The 14,751-nt window shown below is 42.0% G+C and overlaps 1 protein-coding gene across 2 annotated transcripts in view; it reads right to left on the bottom strand.

The window, feature by feature from the left end:
• XPR1 (xenotropic and polytropic retrovirus receptor 1) overlaps nt 1–14,751 on the bottom strand; it is a 226,748-nt gene that overhangs the window by 184,298 nt on the left and 27,699 nt on the right. The window lies entirely within an intron of this gene.

The following is a 14,751-nucleotide window of genomic DNA, read 5'->3' as shown; positions in this document are numbered from 1 at the left end:
TATAGGGCAGTTAGTTGGCACAGTGGTTAAGCAGCTACTGGGGACACACACAACCCATATACAAGTGCCTGGTTTGATACCCACTCTGCTTTCAATCCAGCCTCCTGATAATATGCACCTTTGGGAGGCAGAAGGTGACAGCTCTGGCAGTTGGGTCCCTGCCACCCATACGACAGGCTCAGATAGAGTTCTGGGCTCCTAGTTTCAGCCTGGCCCAGCCCAGGCTCCTGCAGGCCTTTAAGGAATGAGTCAGAAGAGAGGATAACTCTCTTTCAAATAAATAAAAATAAATTATAAAATTTTTAAATGGGGGGGGTAATTTGTATACTTTAAAAAGTAAAGGTCACGTGGATAAGGATGAGATAGCATAAACTCTTGACTAGGAAAAAATGGTGCAAGAAAATGAGAACAAAGTTCTAGAGAAATTCAACAGCACTTTTAAAAGTTCACAGAAAATGAGCCGGCGCCGTGGCTCAATAGGCTAATCCTCCACCTTGCGGCGCCGGCACACCGGGTTCTAGTCCCAGTTGGGGCGCCGGATTCTGTCCCGGCTGCCCCTCTTCCAGGCCAGCTCTCTGCTATGGCCAGGGAGTGCAGTGGAGGATGGCCCAGGTGCTTGGGCCATGCACCCCATGGGAGACCAGGAAAAGCACCTGGATCCTGGCTCCTGCCATCGGATCAGCGCGGTGCGCCGGCTGTGGCGGCGGCCATTGGAGGGTGAACCAACGGCAAAGGAAGACCTTTCTCTCTCTGTCTCTCTCTCTCACTGTCCACTCTGCCTGTCAAAAAAAAAAAAAAAAAAAAGTTCACAGAAAATGAAATTGAAGATAAATTCATTTTAATGCAAAAAAATTGAGAGCCATGCATAGTTTCGTCATAATATGCATTTTCCATGAACTTTTTGGAAGTATAATCCTGTAACAGACTCCTGCATTTAAAAAAATGAAGAAATGAATATATGATTTAAGTATAGTTTACCATTATAGTGACATATAGATAACATAAAATTCATCATCTTAATTATTTGTAGGTGTATATAGTTTCTGTAGTGTTATGTACTTTCACACTGTGCAAGCAAGTTCTAAAACTCTTTTTCATCTTGAATACAAACACAGGTTGAGTTATACCTCATTCAATTTGCTTAGAAAGTGTTTCACATTTGAGTTTTTCAGATTTTTAGTATATTTTCAGACTTTAACAGCTGAACAACCCTAAAGTAAAAATCCAAAATCCAGATGTCCCGAAATCTAAAACATCATGATGATCGTCATGTAGAAGTACTGTGGATTTTAGATTTTCAGATTAGGGTTACTCTATCTGTACTTCTCAACAGACATCTGGAAAGCGTAAGAGTTTAAGATGAAAAAGAATCCAAATTTTTATTTCTCCCTCACCTAACCCATACAGATTAGCTAACAACACATATTTAGGCCATTTGGATTGTTGGAGTCTGATCATCAGTAAGCAGTTGGAGACAGGATGAGAAAAATTCTCCATATCAATAAAAATAACACCCCAATCTCCTAAAGAAAAGGATTCAACCTATGTATTTAAGAGGCAAAGAGAGAGAGAACAGGCTTCCACTCACTGACTCACACAAAATGACAGCAACAGCCAGGGCTGGGCTGGGCACAGAAGTCAGAAGCCTGGAGCCAGAAATACAATCTAGCTTCATCACATAGGTGCAGGAACCTAACCACTTGAGCCATCACTGTTGCCTCCCAGGAAATGCACTGGCAAGAAGTTGGAGGTGGGAATTGAATGCAAGGCTCTCTGAATGTGGGATGTAGATGTCTTAACTACTCACTGCTCTGCAACCCATTTTTTTTTTTAAAGATTTATTTTATTTATTTGAAAGAGTTACAGACAGAGGTAGAGACAGAGAGAGAGAGAGGTCTTTCATCTGCTGGTTCACTCCCCAGATGGCTGCAACAGCCAGAGCTGCACCGATCCGAAGCCAGGAGCTTCTTCTGGGTCTCCCACATGGGTGCAGGGGCCCAAGGACTTGGGCCATTTTCCACTGCTATCCCAGACCACAGCAGAGAGCTGGATCAGAAGAGGAGCAGCCAGGACTAGAACAAGCGCCCATATGGGATGCCGGCACTGCAGGCTGGGGCTTTAACCCACTGCGCCACAGAGCTGGCCCCTCCTCAACCCATTTTAATCCTAGTTAACAGGGTTGGCGCTGCAGTGTAGCGGGTAAAGCCGCCTGCAGTGCCGGCATCCCATATGGGCACCAATTTGAGTCCCAGATGCTCTTATTCCGACCCAGCTCTCTGCTATGGCCTGGGAAAGCAGTAGAAGATGGCCCAAGTCGTTGGGTCCCTGCACCCACGTGGGAAACCCGGAAGAAGCTCCTGGCTTTGGATCAGCGCAGCTCTAGCCGTAGCAGCCAATCAGGAAGTGAACCAGCAGATGGAAGACCTCACTCTCTTTCTCTCTCTATCTCTTTCTCTCTCTGCCTCTCCTCTCTCTGTGTAACTCTTTCAAATAAATAAATAAATCTTAAAAAAAAAAAATCCTAGTTAACATCAACCAGTTTTCTTCCCAGGTAGCGAATCACAGACGACTGGCTGAAGATACATTCCTGTGGTGAACTCCCTTGATAAGAAACCTAGGGCCCAACCTGACTGAAGCTGGGTTAAGAATTCTGCACAAGAACAGAAATTGTATCTTCAACTTCCCCTTTCTGACATAAAAAGGCAAAATCCCTGTATATAATATGGAGAATCTCCACCTCCAAATGAGTATGCAGCACATGTAACACACATGATACTTAGTGGGTATGTGTGCCCACCTTCTTTCAAGTAAGCATGCCCTTCCCAGAACTTCCTCAAAACTTAATAAATATTAACTTTCCTAGATGCAAATCCTATGGAACTGATGACTCCTAACTCTTCAGGGAGCCTGATTTTGTTCACAAAATCACCTTGCTAAACCAAGTATCTTTTTTTCTGTTCACAGCTCAAATTGCTGTCTGTGTGCTTCCCCTGCACACATGCTATATAAGAACTCTCTGGTTTCCTTCCTGATTCCACTAGAGTCGATTAAGTTAAGGCTCCAGGGCTGAAGAGTAGGTCATAAGCTGAGGTGACTATCCAGTCCCATAGTTTCAGTTATCATCTAAACAGTGGTGATTCCCAAGCTGACCCACAACAAGTTTCTTCAAGTTTAGTACAACTGACATTTGGAACCAGATAATTCCTTGTTACAGGGTGGGAGTGCTGTTATTTGCAATACAGGATTTTTAGCAGGATTCCTGGCCTATAGAGACCCATTAGATAAATATCCCCTGGGAGGCAAAACATCTATCACAGGCAAGAGTTGGAGCAGGTTAAACCACCACCTTCAATGCCAGCATCCCACACTGGTGCTGGTTTGTGTCCTGGCTGTTCCACTTCCAATACAGCTGCCTGCTAACGCACTCGGAAGAGCAGTGGAAGATGGCCCAATTGCTTGGACCCCTGCACTCATGCAGGAAACCCAAATGGACTTCCAGGCTTCTGGCTTTGGCCTGGCCCACCAGCCATTTGGGGAGTGGAAGTGAACTAGCAGATGGAAGATATCTCTCTCTCTTTCTCTGTAACTTTTTCAAATAAATAAATAAATCTGGGGCTGACACTGTGGCGTAGTGGGTAAAGCTGCCCCCCTGAGGTGCAGGCATCCCATATGGGCGCCAGTTCGAGTCCCAGCTGCTCTACTTCCCATCCAGCTCTCTGCTATGGCCTGGGAAAGCAGCAGAGGGTGGCGAAGTCCTTGGGCCCCTGCATCCGCATGGGACACCTGGAGGAAGCTCCTGGCTCCTGGCTTAAGATTGGCACAGCTCCGGCCATTATGGCCAATTGGAGAGTGAACCAGCGGATGGAAGACCTCTCTCTCTCTCTCTCTCTCTCTGCCTCTCCTTCTCTCTCTGTGTAACTCTGACTCAAATAAATAAATAAATCTTAAAAATGATTTAAATAAATAAATATTTTTTAAAAAGATTTATTTATTTGAAAGTCAGAGTTACAGAGAGAGAGGGAGAGAGAGAGAGAGAGAGATCTTCCAGCTGCTGGTTCACTCCCCAGATGGTCACAACAGCCGGAGCTGTGCCAATCCGAAGCCAGGAGCTTCTTCCAGTCTCCCATGCAGGAGCAGGGGCCCAGGGAGTTGGGTCATCTTCCACTGCTTTCCCAGGCCATAGCAGAGAGCTGGATCGGAAGTGGAGCAGCCAGGACTTGAACCAGTGCCCATATAGGATGTCAGCACTGCAGGTGGTGGTTTTACCTGCTACACCACAGCACCGGCCCCAATAAATCTTTAAAAAACAAAACAAAACAAAACAAAACAAAACAAAACAAAAAAAAACCCACACTCCTCTCCCAGAACCATGAGCTTACAGCCATTCAACATATAAATATCAAAAGTGAAAAACTAGAAGCCAGAGTAACCCATACTTTTTTAAAAAGAGTATTCAAGTCTTAGTAAATGATATTTTTACTATTATTTGCTTTGCTTAGTGATCAATAAGCTAATCCCATGACTAAACAAATCTAACATCAAGAAAAAGGAAAAATTAAAATTTTAAATACACTTTTGTTCATTTTAGCCTATGTTTTACAAATGTTTGTAGGAAAATTAAATACATATAGAAAATTTTAATATCACATATGCTGAAATTCAAAAACATTCACTAACATTCACCATTTATATATGTAGATTCTGGGGCAATACAGTAATAGATTTGGGATATAATAAAAAATAAACATTTGGTTTTTGGGTTCGGTTCCTGGCAACAGAACTCCTAAAACTTTTGGAATTTACTATCTGTTTCATGCTAATGAGAGGGTTCAGTAGGGAAAGTGGGGGAAGGAGTCTACATAGTTTCAGGATAAGGCCTGATCACCAGAAAAAACAAGTGCCAGGTGATTAAAGGGCTGGACCTGTAAGTCCACCTCCAGACATCCGGGAGTGGGGGACAGGCTGGAGGCGATCATCAATGGAAATGACTTACTCAGTTGTGCTAGGTAATGAAGCCTCCACAGGAACCCTCAAGCATCAAGGTTCGGAGAGTTTCCAGGCTGAACACACGGAGGTGCTGGAAGCAGTCAGGGAAGCCCTGTGCCAGCCCCATCCTCTTGCTTTGCACTAGACATCTCTTCCATTCAGCTGTTTCTAAGAGGGCTCCTTTGTAATCAATCTGCAGTACTAAGTATAATGCTATCCTGAGTCCTGTGAGTTACAGAACTAAATCTACTATGGGAGTAAATAATATCAGACACATGACTGAATGAAGTTTTCTACTTTGGGATATAATAAGAATGTGTATCAAAATTAAATATTATCAGGAACCAAATAAACCCCAATGGGCAGCAAAGTGATCTGCACATAATAGGAGCTCAATAAATCATTCTTGAATTCAAAAGGGTTTTTTCTCTAAAGAAAATTACTTTAAAGATGATTAACAAAGCACACTGAGAAGAATCACTGACAGGCAATGAAAATAAATTTGCAAAAAGAAAGCTTAGCAAATTAAGTTTTTAAAAAATGAATTAAAATTATATAAAGAGAAAAGTGATGATAGTCTTCATTCTGATTATAAAATTGAATCATGATTTCATTTAAACCAAGACAAATCTCAACAAAATCATGGGCAACTCCTTTAGCTTCTTACTGCTTAGTTTTCCTCTAAGACCCTCCAGGGTTTTGGTATTACTAGTCTTTAGAGAAGTCCATAAATAGGATCCCATTCTATGCCTGTGTAGAGAATAGCCCCCAACCAGGAACAATTAAAAAGAAAAAAGAAAAGAAAACCCTAATAAGTAATGTCTACATTAGTACCTATGGATCCTTTGTGCATTACCAAGCACGCTTTCTTGGTTTCATAGCAGTACATCCAAATAACAAAAAAATAAACTCAGGAAGTCTTTTCAATTCACACTACTTTACTAGAAAGAAATCCAATACTTTATAGAAAATTCTAAATTTGTATAATAAATAAAAATATGTTCATGTACACTGCAGAAGACTTCATTTCCAAAGAACTGAAAACAATTCACTATACTGGCATCTTTACTACAATTTCTGAATGTCAAATTATTTTTGATATGTTGTGGAAATATATGTAAACTAGAACAAAACTAGAACTTCAAACAACTCATTAACAGTAAAATCTTAAAAATTAAATCCAAACATAACAGCAAAGCCAGTATTATTCAACCAACCATAATAATCCATTAGATGCCAAGTTTTAAATTCTGTGAATATTTCAACAATATAATATTTATTTCAAAGTTACCATAAATGACATTTATTGCTCAATTTAAATTTTATAGGTGTCCTATAAATAGGACAATAGGACATAATAGGCTAACGTGACAGGGGAAAAAACGCTATTTTGCCAAAACAAAATCTGATCTTGTAACAAGAATATGGAGTTGACTGATAATATACGTATTCTTTTGAGCTTGGAATGCTTATCTCACTTTGTGCTGGTATGATGTGATGCAATTCTTCAAGTACTTGTCTCTACACAAACACAGCACAGCAAAGTCGGAGTTATGGCATGGACAGTATACATGAAAACCAACTATAACACTTACTAGCTGTGTAATCTTGAGAAAATTAACTTCTCTGTACTTCAGGACCCTCTTCTGTAAAATAAGAACTGTGGTCACACTTATCTTAAAAGTCTACTGTGAGGTTAAAATCCCTTAAAATATAAATTCTAACATGAATTTTCATTATGATCATATATGACAGTACTTAGAACTCTACACAGAACAGAGAAGATGCTCCAAAAATGTTAGCTTATAGCATGTGAACTACCACAAAATTTACATCAAAAATTGGGCTATAGCCACATTTGGCCCTCTACCAGACTACATCAAGTATGCATCACATATTTAACTCAACACAAAGCACTGTAGTTCTATCTGGGGCCAACGAGACCAAATAAGCACAAATAGAGTACTGCAATCTCCTGGCATTATCACCAGTTTACAGGAAGTTCATCTTGATAATCTAGAACATGCTCCTATTTTATTTCTAGCTGACTGATGATGAAAATACACAGTATCTTTAATTCTCACTGGAAAACTACAGGCTCCTAAGAAAGCACAAATATAAGCAGATCCCAGTTAGAGTACACTTTAAATAACAAGGTCTCTTAATTATACTAAATTAGCCAATCTGAAAAGAATACTTCAGGGCAGACATTTGAACTAGAGATTAAGAAGTCAGGATGTCTGTGTCCTGTATCAGAGTATCTGGTTTCAAATCCTGGCTCTGCTCCAGATTCCAGCTGTCTGCTAATCCGCACACTGAGAGGCAGCAGACAATGGCGCAAGTGGTTGTCTCTCTGCCACTCACATGGGAGACCTGGATTGTGTTCCTTCCTTCTAGCTTTGACCTGGCCCAGTCCCAGCTACTGCAGGCATTTGGGGAATGGGCCAGCAGATGGGAGCTCTGTGTGTGTGTGTGCGTGTGCGTGTGCGTGTGCATGTGCGTGTGCATGTATGTCTGTGTGTGTGTGTGAAAGAAAGAGATAGTATCCCTTTTTGCCTCTCAAAATAAAAAAAAATTTTTTTTAAATATACAACCAGGTTACAATTCACAATAAAGATGTGCTCTTGATTAGAATACCAAAATCTCTTACATTGTTAAATTTTAGTAAGCCACAGTAGATCATCTCTAAGTCATTTCCAAAACAGAGATGGGTTTTACAGACCATTTAAAAGATGTCAGAAGCTAGAAAAACTCATACTTCCAAACAGCTAACCATTCACCTAAGACCATACTATAAATATGACCATCACCATCTATACAATATCTAACCTATGTTACCCTTATTCATTTCAACATTCATTCAAAGTCAGTACAAGGGTTGGCACTGTGGCATACCAGGTAAAGCCGCCACCTACAGTGCCGGCATCCTATATGGCGGCCAGTTCGAGTCCTGGCTGCTCTACTTCCAATCCAGCTCTCTGCTATGGCCTGGGAAAGCAGTAGAAGATGGCCCAAGTCCTTGGGCCCCTGCACTGGTGTGGGAGACGTAGAAGAAGCTCCTGGCTCCTGGTTTTGGATTGGCACAGCCAACTGGGAAGTGAACCAACAGATAGAAAACATTCTCTCTTTCTCTCTCTCTCTCTCTGCCTCTCCTCTGTGTAACTCTGACTTTCAAATAAATAAATAAATCTTTTAAAAAAAATTCAGTACATTGCAATCTGTTGGATTAATAGACAAAAACATAAACACAGGCATTTAAAGAGGAAGAGCAAAGAATATTTGCTCTCATAAATCTTTAGTTATAATCATTATTAACAACGTTCATAACTGGATAAAATTTACATTAGCCAGTTTAACCTAAACAACTTTTCTAAATGGAATCCTTAAATAAAATTTACAGTCTTAAAAATATGAACTTTATGTGCCTGAGAAACACTCTCATCTCTTTTTTTATTTATTTTTATATTTTTATTTTTTTGACAGGCAGAGTTATAGACAGTGAGAGAAAGACAGACAGAGAGAAAGGTCTTCCTTCCGTTGGTTCACTCCCCTAATGGCCGCTACGGCCGGCGCTGCGCCAATCCAAAGCCAGGAGCCAGGTGCTTCCTCCTGGTCTCCCACACGGGTGCAGGGCCCAAGCACTTGGGCCATCCTCCACTGCCTTCCCGGGCCACAACAGAGAGCTGGACTGGAAGAAGAGCAACCGGGACAGAATCCAGTGCCCCGACCGGGACTAGAACCTGGGGAGCCGGCGCCACAGGTGGAGGATTAGCCAAGTGAGCTGCGGCGCCAGCCTCACTCTCATTTCTTTTTCAATTTCCACTTCTTTTCTACATTTTATTTTTATTTATTTCACCAGAAACAATGGGAAGTCTGAATAACGGGCAAGTTAGTTACATCTGACAAGGTTTCTATGTCTCATCATCAAGAAATCAGTAATGATTTCCTGATACTAAAATGCATGGAACATTTCTATGAATCAAATAATAAACCTCAAAAGAAAGCATCTAGCATTCTCAGGTAACTGAATAAATAACCAACATCCTAAATAATCTTCATTTCTATCCCTATATAGAAATAAACTAGTCTACCTTTGTTTTTGATGACAAAAATAATTTCAGTAAAACCAATAAAAACTCTTATACAAGTTCTACTACATTTAAAATTTATGTACTCTTTGGAGGCCAGCATTGTGGCATGTGGGCTAATAAGCCTCTGTCTGCAGCACCAGCCTCCCATATTGGTGCTGGTTAAAGCCCCCACTGCTCCAGTTATGATTCAGCTGTCTGTTAATGGCCTGGGAAAGCAGTGGAAGATGGCCCAACTGCTTGGGCCCTTGCACCCACGTGGGAGACCTGGAAGAAGCTCCTGGCTTCTGGCTTCAGCTTGGCCCAGCACTGGCTGTTGTGGCCATTTGGGGAATGAGCCAGCAGATAGAGACCTCTCTCTCTGTTTCTCTCCCTTTCTCTGCATCTCTGACTTTCAAATAAATAAAATAAATCTTTTAGAAAAATAAACTACTGTACTCTGTACATATGTAATCCAAAGACTATATTACATTAGAAGCATTATACGTAACTCAAAATTTTCTTGGAATCAAAGTATTCAGGCAGAGGCAATTTAATATACAGAATTTGTTACATTAAATTTTAATGTAATATAATGTTACATTAAATTTTTACTGTTTAAATATATATTAATGTATGAAATATACATAATCTATAAAATAAGAGGAGCTAATTTGGAATATGTCAGGCTATAATCGTATTTATAAATATGCACTAACATACTCTCACATCTGTTGATAAGGCTTTTGCTATTTCCATATGGACATCTTGATGTATATCCATGGCTACATGTCTGGTAACACAAACTCAAGATGTCAAAATTCATTTAATTTTCTTCCCAAAGCCTGCTTTTCAGAAACATTCCCAATCTCAGTCACCACCTCACTCACTCAACAAATATGAATTAGGTACCTCCTACGTGCAAGCACTGTTCTGGACTCCTGGGCTACATTATGAGAAAAATTAAAAGCCCTATACTAGTGGCGTTAACATTCTTATGTTTTCCTTCTATCTACCATGCATTTATATAAGATCTAGTTTAGCCAAGTCCACTACAATAACTTCTTTTGCACTCATTCTCTCCTATTCTTTTCCCTCTATTTTTTTTCCAACAAACTCAACTAGTTTACCCACCAAACAGCTGTGAAATCAATACTGTCTGGCCAGCGCCACGGCTCAACAGGCTAATCCTCCGCCTTGTGGCACCGGCACACCAGGTTCTAGTCCCGGTCGGGGCTCCGGATTCTGTCCCGGTTGCCCCTCTTCCAGGCCAGCTCTCTGCTGTGGCCAGGGAGTGCAGTGGAGGTTGGCCCAAGTGCTTGGGCCTTGCACCCCATGGGAGACCAGGAGAAGCACCTGGTTCCTGCCTTCGGATCAGCGGGGTGCGCTGGCCGTGGCAGCCATTGGAGGGTGAACCAACGGCAAAGGAAGACCTTTCTCTCTGTCTCTCTCTCTCACTGTCCACTCTGCCTGTAAAAAAAAAAAAAAAAAAAAAAAAAAAAATCAATACTGTCAAAGCAAGTCTGATTCTCCATGGCCTCAAAATAAAGTATGCTAGCTTCTAAACACAAAATGATCCAATTTACCTTTCTAGGTTTATTTTCCAAACTGGAGAAAATCCCTTTCATTTGTACAACCTAACTTCTCAAGCCAAAATGAATTACTTCTTATTTATAAAAACTTCAATACTTCTTTTACATCTCTGCCTCTTTTAACAACGGCTGTCTCAAACTGGAATTCCCTCCCATACCCTATCTTTTAAATCTAACTTCCAAATCTTAAATTTAAAGGATTATGCTTTCTTGAGATTCTTTCATCTTGAAATAATTGCTCTCTGGTTTGAAATCCAGTAATACTCCATTTGAAACCAGTGATAGCATTTAATATTTCTACCTTATGTTTTAATTATTTATCTTGTCACTATTTCCTCCCCAATTTGACTGTAAGGGCAGGGTTTTTCCCACCTTGCTTATACTTGTACAAAAGAGGCACACCATAATTATTTACAGATTTAATATAATCACCGACAATATTATTAAGCTTTATTCACTCAGACATCATTGGATATCTACTCTGTGTATTATGTTAGGCTTCAAAGAAACAAAGCTAACTGAAACAAGAGAAAAATAGATAAATAGGGGCTAGCATTGTGGTGAGCGAGTTAAACCACCACCTGAAATGCCGGTATCTCATATGAATGCTGGTTCCCGTCCCAGCTGTTCTACTTCCCATCCAGCTTCTTGCTAACATGCCTGGGAAAACAGCAGAAGGTGGCCCAAGTACTTGGGCCTCTGCCACTTACATGGGAGACCTGAATAGAGTTCCAGGCTCTTGGCTTCGACCTAGCCTAGCCCAGACCATTGCAGTCATCTGAGAAGTGAACCAAGCAGATGGAAGGTATTACTCTCTCTCTACACCTTTCCACCCTTCCCCACCTCTACCTCCCCAATCCTGCCGCCCATAAGTCAGCCTTTCAAATAAGTAAATAAATCATTTTTTAAAATAGTGGGGCCGGGGCTATGGCGCAGTGGGTTAACACCCTGGCCTGAAGCACCGGCATCCTATATGGGCACCGGTTCTAGTCCCGGCTGCTCCTCTTCCGATTCATCATTCTGCTATGGCCAAGGAAAGGAGTAGAAAACAGCCCAGGTCCTTGGCCCCTGGCACCCACGTGGGAGACCCGGAGGAAGCTCCTGACTCCTGGCTTCGGATCGGCGCAGCTCCAGCCATTGCGGCCATCTGGGGAGTGAACCAGCAGATGGAAGACCTCCCCTCCCCTCCCCTCCCCTCCCCTCCCCTCCTCTCCTCTCTCTGTGTAACTCTGACTTTCAAATAAATAAATAAATATTTAAAAAAAATAGTTAATACAGGATAGCTCTGTGGCACAGTGGGTTAAGCCACAGCCTGCAGTGCCAGCATCCTGTATAGGTGCCGGTTCAAGTCCTGGCAGCTCCACTTCCGATCCAGCTCCCTGATAATGTGCCTGGGAAGGCAGCAGAGGATGGCTCAAGTCTCTGGGTCCCTGCATCCATGTGGGAGATCCAGAAGAGGCTCCTGGTTCCGGGCTTCATTCTGACACAGCTTTAACCATCATGGCCATTTGGGGAGTGAAGCAGCAGATGGAAGATCTCTTTGTCTCTCCCTCTCTCTCTCTCTGTAACTCTTTCAAATACATAAACAAATCTTTTTAAAAATAGCTAATAAATTAGAATGTGTTCAATAATAAAATGAATGATCAAAGCATAATAAAGGCCTAAACTAAGAAAAACCATAAAATATGGGAAAGAAGGGAATTACCAAGAAGAAAAATAGATTAGAGAAACACCTAACCATAAGCTAAGAAAATTAACAATCTGCAAGATACATTTATTTGAAAGGGAGATCTTCTATCCACTGGTTCACTTACACAAATGCCCACAACAGAAGTAGGGCAGGCCAAAGCCAGGAGCTAGGAATTTTATCTGGACTCTACATGGGCGGCAGGGACCCAAGTCCTTGGCTCATCATCTTCTGCCTTCCTAGGCACATTATCAGAAACAGAATATCCAGGCCTGGAACCAGCACTCCAATACGGCAGCTTAACCTGTTGCAATGCAACACCTGCCCTGGATTTCCAAGGTTTTCATCACAGGTATCTTGGTTCTTTTAGGCTATTTCAACTGGCACCTTGATCTTGGACTTCCCAAACTCCAGATAATGAGAAATATATTTTTGTTGTTTATAAGCCATGTAGTCTAGGACATGTTTGTTATCCAAATCCAAACAGACCAAGACACCTGGTAAAAGAAAGCTGCTTAGTGATACTAGTAATGATTAATCAGGAAAAACAAAGAAAAATCTTGGCCAAAGAAAACAAAGGAGTCTGGATTGACAGACCACCTCAGATATCCACAGGACAACTGAGATGGTCAGCAGATGGATTAAAAATAGAAAACTACAATTGGGAAGGCAAGTCAGAACTAGCAGTTGACAGCTGGAAACCAGCCGGCACCGTGGCTCAATAGGCTAATCCTCTGCCTGAGGCGCCGGCACACTGGGTTCTATTCCCGGTCTGGGCGCCGGATTCTGTCCCGGTTGCCCCTCTTCCAGGCCAGCTCTCTGCTGTGGCCTGGGGGGCAGTGGAGGATGGCCCAGGTCCTTGGGCCCAGCACCCCATGGGAGACCAGGATAAGTACCTGGCTCCTGCCGTCGGATCAGCGCAGTGCGCCGGCCGCAGTGCACCAGCCATGGCGGCCATTGGAGGGTGAACCAACGGCAAAGGGAGACCTTTCTCTCTGTCTCTCTCTCTCTCACTGTCCACTCTACCAGTCAAAAAAAAAAAAAAAAAAGAGTTGGATACCATCTGTATAAAGGTGATTTGAAACTGCTATGTTTGAGGAGAATTATATGTCTCAGAAAGTAAGAATTGGGTCGAGGAGAGAATCCTTTGGAATACAAAGCAGCAGAGAAGACAGGAAGAAAAATCGGGCATGTCCAGTGTCACAAAAATTAAAGCGCAGAAGAGTACTATGAAAAGATGGCAGGGTAGAAAGCACCAGGACTCTATCCAATGAAACTATTTTGGAAATCTGAAGGCTTCACTTTTATCTGCGGAAGCTGTCAGATCTCCAGGGAATGCTCAAAGAGTAAACTGGAATTAGTCTATTTCAGCTTTCAGCACAGAAGCTGTTACCCTCTCTCACATCCAGCAGGGAACTGTGCACGTTTTCCTGGAGTAATCTGCACAGTCTTTAGGACCCCATCCTCCCAATGTCAGAGATCTGTGCAGTGATCACTGGGACTTACGGAATACTTTCAAGCAAATCAACATATACTTTGTGGGAGTTTCAGAAGAAAAGGAAAAAGAGAAAGGGATAAAGAAAATATTTAAAGAATTAATGGTGGAAAACTTTCCAAATTTGATGCTAGAGATAAATATAAACATTCAAGAAGCTCAAAGAACTCCATGAAACATGAACTCAAAAGAATATACACCAGGGCGGTGATGGAGCGCAGTGGGTTAATGCCCTGGCCTGAAGCGCCAGCATCCCATGTGGGTGCCGGTTCGAGACCTGGCTGCTCCACTTCCGATCCAGCTCTCTGCTGTGGCCTGGGAAAGCAGTAGAAGATGGCCCAAGTCCTTGGACCCCTGCACCCACATGGGAGACCCAGAGGAAGCTCCTGGCTCCGACTAGCGCAGCTCCAGCCGTTGCGGCCAACTGGGGAGTGAACCATCATATGGACGACCTCTCTCTCTCTCCCTCTCTGCCTCTTCTCTCTCTGTGTAACTCTTTCAAATAAATAAATAAGTCTTAAAAAAAAAAAAAGGATATACACCAAGATACATTATAATCAAACAAAATTTTGAAAGAAGCAAGAGAGAACTGCTTCACCATACAACCCTCAGTAAGATAATCAGCACATATCCCATCAGAAACTTTGGAAGCCAGAAGTCAGTGAGCCAATATACTCAGAGTGTTAAACGGAAAGAAAAAAAAATTATCAGCCTAGAATTTTACACCCAACAAAAAGGTCCTTGAAAATTTAGAACACTGGCCTAGCAGTTAAGACCCCACTTAGGATGTCCACGTCCCATGCCAGGGTCCTCATTTCGGGAGTAACTCAGATACTGGGAATGCTTTCACGCTTAGCGCGCGCTCTCTCTCCCTATCACTTGCTGTCTCTCTCTCTCAAATAGTTTTTTTTAAAGATTTATTTA

The sequence above is a fragment of the Oryctolagus cuniculus genome, chromosome 7, assembly GCF_051225735.1.
Source record: "Oryctolagus cuniculus isolate XC-2025 breed Fujian yellow rabbit chromosome 7, ASM5122573v1, whole genome shotgun sequence".
In the NCBI taxonomy this organism is placed as follows: domain Eukaryota; kingdom Metazoa; phylum Chordata; class Mammalia; order Lagomorpha; family Leporidae; genus Oryctolagus; species Oryctolagus cuniculus.
Note: the sequence above shows the minus strand (reverse complement) of the source record. Positions and strands in the feature narration are given on the sequence as shown.